At 40.7% G+C, this 6,436-nt stretch overlaps 1 long non-coding RNA gene across 1 annotated transcript; it reads right to left on the minus strand.

Annotated features, from left to right (window-relative positions):
* Window positions 1–400: 400 nt before the first annotated feature.
* On the minus strand, window positions 401–2,859 carry LOC306791913. Its single transcript, XR_013772781.1, has 4 exons — window positions 1,184–2,859; window positions 886–1,040; window positions 659–752; window positions 401–440 (listed from the first exon to the last, which is right to left on the minus strand). It is a non-coding gene; the product is annotated as an uncharacterized lncRNA (long non-coding RNA).
* Between the last annotated feature and the right edge of the window lie 3,577 nt (window positions 2,860–6,436).

Consider the following 6,436-nt stretch of genomic DNA (forward strand, 5'->3'; position numbering starts at 1 on the left):
TTAGTCAATTTTTTCAAAATGTCAGAACCAGGAAAACATCCATGAGGTCATGGATTGTCGTTGACTGGGCGGAAGATGAAAGTAGAAAACATCCAAAAGATCTGACAAGGTTCTTTGGCTTTGTCACTTGGTGTTCACCTCTTGTGCAAACATCTTGATTTTCAGCTCCTGTATCTTAGAATTCAGCTTGTGCCCATCCAAATTCATTATGACCTTCTGGAGAAGCTCAAAGATGTACTTGAAGTTGTCTGGAAAGCTTAGATTAAGGGCACAAATTAGCCCAAATCATGATGAACGCCATGATGACACTGTCTACGTTGTTCAGGACTTTAATGCAGTTGATCAAGTCCCACGTCCTCTGGCTCCCAATCTCTTTGGATCATGTAAATCCTTATAACAGTGAATGCGATGTCCCTCACTGCATCCTCAGCGGCGGAAGCCTGACAACAACACAAACACAGAAAACTTGTGTTTAAACTTGTGATTAATCCACAAACATGTGTATATATATATATATATATATATATATATATATATATATATATATATATATATATATATATATATATATATATATATATATATATATATATATATATATATATATATGTGGGTAACACTTTGACGCTACATGGGAAACATATTGCGATAAACTTACCAGATTGATAAAGAGTCTGGATCTTCATTGAGGTAGATGACAGGCTTCTCAGATGCCCTTCCCTTTTGGTGTTGATGTCATCACACTAAAGGTTCTGGATAAAAGCAGAATAAAAGCAGGCCATTTACTATTCATCAAATGTTTTTAAAAAAGCAGATATGGACAAGAAAATATTACAATAACCACCCCAATACAGTGAAACTAATATTGTATACATATGTACTAACCAAATCATTGATGGTCAGGACATCCTTGACCTTTTGTCCTTCACACCTCCTTTGCTCTTTCAGCCCTGTATCAGGGAGTCTGAGAAGAGGTCCAGCTGTGACATGAACTTTGATTGAAATTGCTTGGTGGTGATCAGCAGGAACTCTGCATTGACCTGAATAACAAACAAAATACAGCTGTTTGTTAGTTGTTTATTATAATTACTATCACATTATGTGGGATTATTAGATTCAAATTGCGATTGTGAAGCCATTAATCATCAAAATGGTAAACACATAGAAACACACATTTACTTACTTAACTTTGCTGGAACAGGGAAGGGGCCTCTGCTCCACAATCTCTGGTTGAATGTGCAGTTCAGCATGTGTGATTTAGAAGCTTACTCCATGTATTAAATGTACATGGGCAATGTATGGACATGTATAGCGATAACTGCCCCTACAATGCCCATGCAACAAGAAATACCTGCTAGCTAGTTCCAAACTGCATTCTTTACACTGACACATGCAGAGTCCTAAAGAGAATAAAGATAATTAGTACATATCAAACTGAACAAATAACAATGAGAGATCAGCTTGCATCGAGCATATAACCTATTACGTGCTATCATTAGGAGGTTGCCTCAAGAAGCTTGGTAATGCTGATCAAACTGCAAAAGATGAGATAAATATATTAGTGGAGGGAAAGGCTGGAATAATCCAAAGTTCACATAAAACAAAGTCAAGTCAAAAGTGCTTTAGAGCACTCACATATATAATGTTACCATTTAGAATAGACTAGCAATTCACCTTTTACAGCAACACTAAAGCTACATACAACAGCAATCAAATCATGCAAGCGTGTTAAATAAGATTAAGACAGTCATTTTAATAAAATATCAAACTGTTTGCCTTGAAAACTCATTCGCACTCCTGCCTGCGTTCACACAGTGTAAGGTCATAGAAATACAATGAGTAGAACGGAATCGATGTTTGTCTTGGTCGTTTTACTCGTTCAAAAGAAAATAGTGCTCAACACTGCGCATTGACCGTAGTATAACAGAAAAGTTAGCCCGCTACATCGATCAGTTCTTCACAATGACGACGGTACACGTACAAACTGCCGCTGCTCTGATCCAGTTACATCGGTTTGAATGGGAATGTCCGTTCTACGCTCGTTCTATTTCTATGGCTGCTGCGCTAAAACGCCGCTGACTTCCGTGTGTTCATGCATCAGGTGCCCGCGCGAGTGAGAGGAATTCAGCGGTTTTATGAGCTCATGATTTATTCATATTAAACATTTTTCAGTGACGAAAACGTGGCTAAACCCACTACAACTGAACGCCCACTACTAGAGAGAGTGGCCTTCTGCGGCCTGCTCTGCCTGCCGACATTATGGCGCTGGAGAGGGGGAGACCGTAGTCTGCTCGTTTAACTGCTCTCCTACTGTTTTTTAGTGCACACAGTTCATAAGGAAGCCTTCGGCGCTGCGTCCAAGCCGTATTAATGACAGTACCCTGATCTCTGGTCTGCTCTATAATGCAAACCACGTTGGCTACCTAGCTTGCTAGCTAGCCTGTGTTGCCTTCGATCTTATTAAAAACGGAACAGTCGTGTGGCTAAGTTATCACGTCTGTTCCACACATTGTGGTCATTATTACAGAATGGAAGCCTTCATTGACAGCGAGGTACAGTCTAAACTACTACAACAAAATATATAAAGTTACTTACCAAAGAATGGACGGTCGGTTTGAATCTTGCTGCAGTCGGAAAGGGGGGAAAGACACTGAGAGCACGTGATCTGGTACAGGCGCAAGGGGTAGTCCCCCAACCAAACACATTTATTTTGAGTTGATACACACCATCCAACCTAAATAAATCTAATAAATGAAAGTATTCATGCATTTTATGTTAGACCCATTAAATATAAATGTGTTCATTTTTTAACTTGATATATTTAAATTAATCAAACACGATTTAAATGTGTCACCTTTAAGAAGGGCTTGAATCGTTTTTTTGAGTGTATGGTTTGACTCAGCATTGACTATTTCAAGCACACTGATAAATAAAAGCAACAGGTGTTAAATGTTCCTGACGTATTGCAGGAGAGCTCAGGGCTCTGTGAGTAGAACGCATTGCGGGTCTGATACAAATGTTCCCCTAACTTGCCGGCTACCCCCCCCCCCCCCCTGCTGAAACTTGACCTCCCGTTTCTGGGTGAATTAACGGTTTTGTCAGCAGCGAGAACAACAATTAGAAGTCTATGCGGGAAGCTCAAGCGGCGGCAAAGTTGAGTGCGGTCAATTGAATCTCCCCCATGCTTCTCTGTGCGATGGATGGATCCCTCCTCAAGCCATTTTCTTGATCAGATAATTCTTTTCCAAATCAGAACATTTTAATGTGATTTTTCTAAAATTATATTCATGACCTACTTATATATTGATATTAATAAATGCTGTTATGGCGTAAAACTGTTATCTTCGTAAACGTTTTGTTATATGCGAAGTGAAAGTATTTACATTTAAATTCCCAACTCTGCAATAAAACATTTTCAGGTTTAATGATGTTTAGACCTCCATGTGTTTACACCGAAGGCAGATTACATTGTCTATTTTGTTTCTGGTGTACAATGTAGCCACTGCACGTGCGTCAACAGGTTTATCTGGCTGGGTTCCACACTAAATAAGAGCGTGTACTGCAGCTTGGATGGGATGTGTGAATTAAAAAAACCTAAAATGAATAAAGTTCGCCTAATGGTCTGTTTGACATATAACTGCCAGTTTACCATCGTATAGTCTGCATTGAGCTATATCCGCCGACGGAGACTTGAAAAGCCCTTTCTTTCTTTTGATCTGTTATTTAATGTGACCCGTTTCGGAGCCACCTTTTTGTCTTTTTCGTTTACTAGCTGTTTGCCTCTGCTTCTTTTTCATGTTCAAATTGCAAGTTGCCAGAGACTTGTGACATTTGAAATGTGAGACTGGCCGTATTTACTAAGTTGGACAACACACGAAAACCACATGCAAATCAAAATAAGTGGGATGTGGTCAGGAGCCGTGCTTTCATTTATTGAAGTCCTTACAGATGTTTTGCATAAAGACGTTTTTGGGGTATAATGAGGGGGAGTATTTGAACGTAAGCTGAACCTGGTTGGCTTAACTTATAGGATTCTATAGCAACCTCGAATAAACATTGGAGAGGCGGAATCTGTGCAACAGTTGCAAAAAGTAGCCTACAGTAAAATATGTGACTGTATAGCCTGTCTGGTGCTGGGAGTGTTGAACTGATTAGTTCAGCCTGTTGTAACAACGGAACGTGGAACAAAGAGGATTTCCCAACAAGACGCTTTTCTGGCCATAACATAGTCTCGGTAAAAAAGAAAGTTGATCTAGCAAAGTGATGAAAAACCTGCAATAAATGTTAACACCTGTTGATTTAACTTCCGCATATGAAGCCACACACATTGAGAAAAATATTTATAAAAGCGTCCAGATTGTAGCCTATTTAGATTGAATCAATCCGTCTTTAAGCCTGTTTTCATTTTTTATGGATCCGCACTGAAATGCAAACTGCACTTACCGTGCGGACACAAGCACCAACCAACCAATTAAAATCCAATTAGGAAACATCTTAGTTTTCCAACCGAGGGCAGTGAAAAAGTCTGTAACCCTTCCTCGCTGAGGTCACCCACCTAATAAGATCCATTGCCTATAGTGAAGCCGCAGACCTTCACAAATGTTCCTGGCGACCGGCGCTGGCCCCGGAGACCTTTGGCATGCATGGCAGTTTAATTGGTCACTGTATTTAAGAATAAGGTGGGATTCCAGTGAATTAGTGGAGAAGTGAATACGGCTGAACATTATATGATTTGCTCCCGGGCCCTGGTTTGTTAGTGCGGATTTGGTGTGGATCAGCTTTTGTGCTCGACAAATGAGAAGTGAGTAGCGTGGTGCCGATGCACAGTGTCGTTTTGTGGACTGGCGACAGTCTCGATTCATGGGAAAAACTTAAAGGACACCCGCGTTATCCTCATCTCATGTCTGCAACCATCTTTTGGGAACAGCCCCGAATCAAAAGTGGCACAGACCTACTTTGCAGAACTTTGGTATAATAGTCGCCCCTGTCTCTACACACTTGCACACACTTTGCGTGATGTGTGGTGCCGCATGAAAATGTCAAAAAAACATTTACAATAATTGCGCGTGATATTCAAACACCTCCGCGAGAGAGAATTTTTTAATACTCTAAATGCCTCATCTCTTTATTTAACAAATAGTCCGTTTAGTCAACTGTTGGCTGTAGATACGTTTGTGTGCCTAAAACAAAAAAAGTGCAAAAAAAGTTTTTAAATGTAAGCGTCTCTAATTTTATATTTTGAGGATAAGCTTATAATAAGTGTAAATTTGTAATAAACATAACCTACGAATTCATTCCCGAATTATTAAGCATGTTGTTTTAATATTCGTATTTCTCATATGTTGACAAATGTAAATAAATAATTTCTTATCTCCTAAACTTTAAACATTCAGATACGGTCTTTTCCCAGCGCATGACAATGACAACTGCACGCGCGCCCGGGGGTGTTCTGTCTTTCTGTTCACAAGCAGAGAAAACCACAGAGGTGGTTCATTTACTTGGCCATAAACCATTTATTTACCTTCAGGTGAGTGTCGCAGAGAGTGCAGAGTAAAGATCGCAGCAACGATTTACACCTGTCTCTCTGCTCAAATAGAGAAGCCTACAGCCTACAGAGATGGCCACTGGAGCCAACGTGTCTGGGGCTCTGCTAGACAGCCCCCCCCCCCCCCCCTTCTCTCCCTCTTCCACCGTAGATTAAACAACATCATAAAAAATGACCATCAACGCGCACACTGTAAACAGATTACTCTGCTCGGCGCCTGGCGCACAAACCCCGCACGCTAAAGGCAAGATGCGTCAAGCAGCCACGTGTTGCAGCAGCGAGGGCGACGCTGCTCGATCATCCCCTTTCAGCCATGTAGACACACACACTTCTCTGGACGCTTCCCGGTAAATACTGGCGAGTGTTTGATGTCGTGGCCTCTTGGGAGGCTGCTGAGGGGCACATTAGAAAAGTCTCCACACGTCCGCTCAGAAGATTCAACATGACAGCTTGTTTAATCTATCTTTATCTATTTAAGGATGCACCTTGACCTCTGATATTTTAGAGATCTTAATTGGAAATATCTAATATGTCCTACCTGAGCATAAATCCCTCTTCATAAATACACACATGGACTATACCAACTTCTTTTGACCCCTGTTTTACCTGTTGCAGTGTTTTTTCTCATAACTGTTGAGGGCTGATTAGACACTCTGCTATCATGACTGTATGGGTGTTACAACATGTCGAAATATCCTTAAAATACTCACATTTCCCTGAAGTAAGGTGTTTGTACAGTTGTACAAATCCATTCATCACGTTGGAGCACATACAGTGTCATTAGTGCATTATGGTAATTATGGTGCCTTTGGTAATCCTGAAGACCTCCATTTTCACCCCTGTCCTCCAGCATTCTCTGTGTTCTAGGCCCCATCTCACAAGGTTGATATG

This window comes from Melanostigma gelatinosum, assembly GCF_949748355.1.
Source record: "Melanostigma gelatinosum genome assembly, chromosome: 18".
NCBI lineage: Eukaryota > Metazoa > Chordata > Actinopteri > Perciformes > Zoarcidae > Melanostigma > Melanostigma gelatinosum.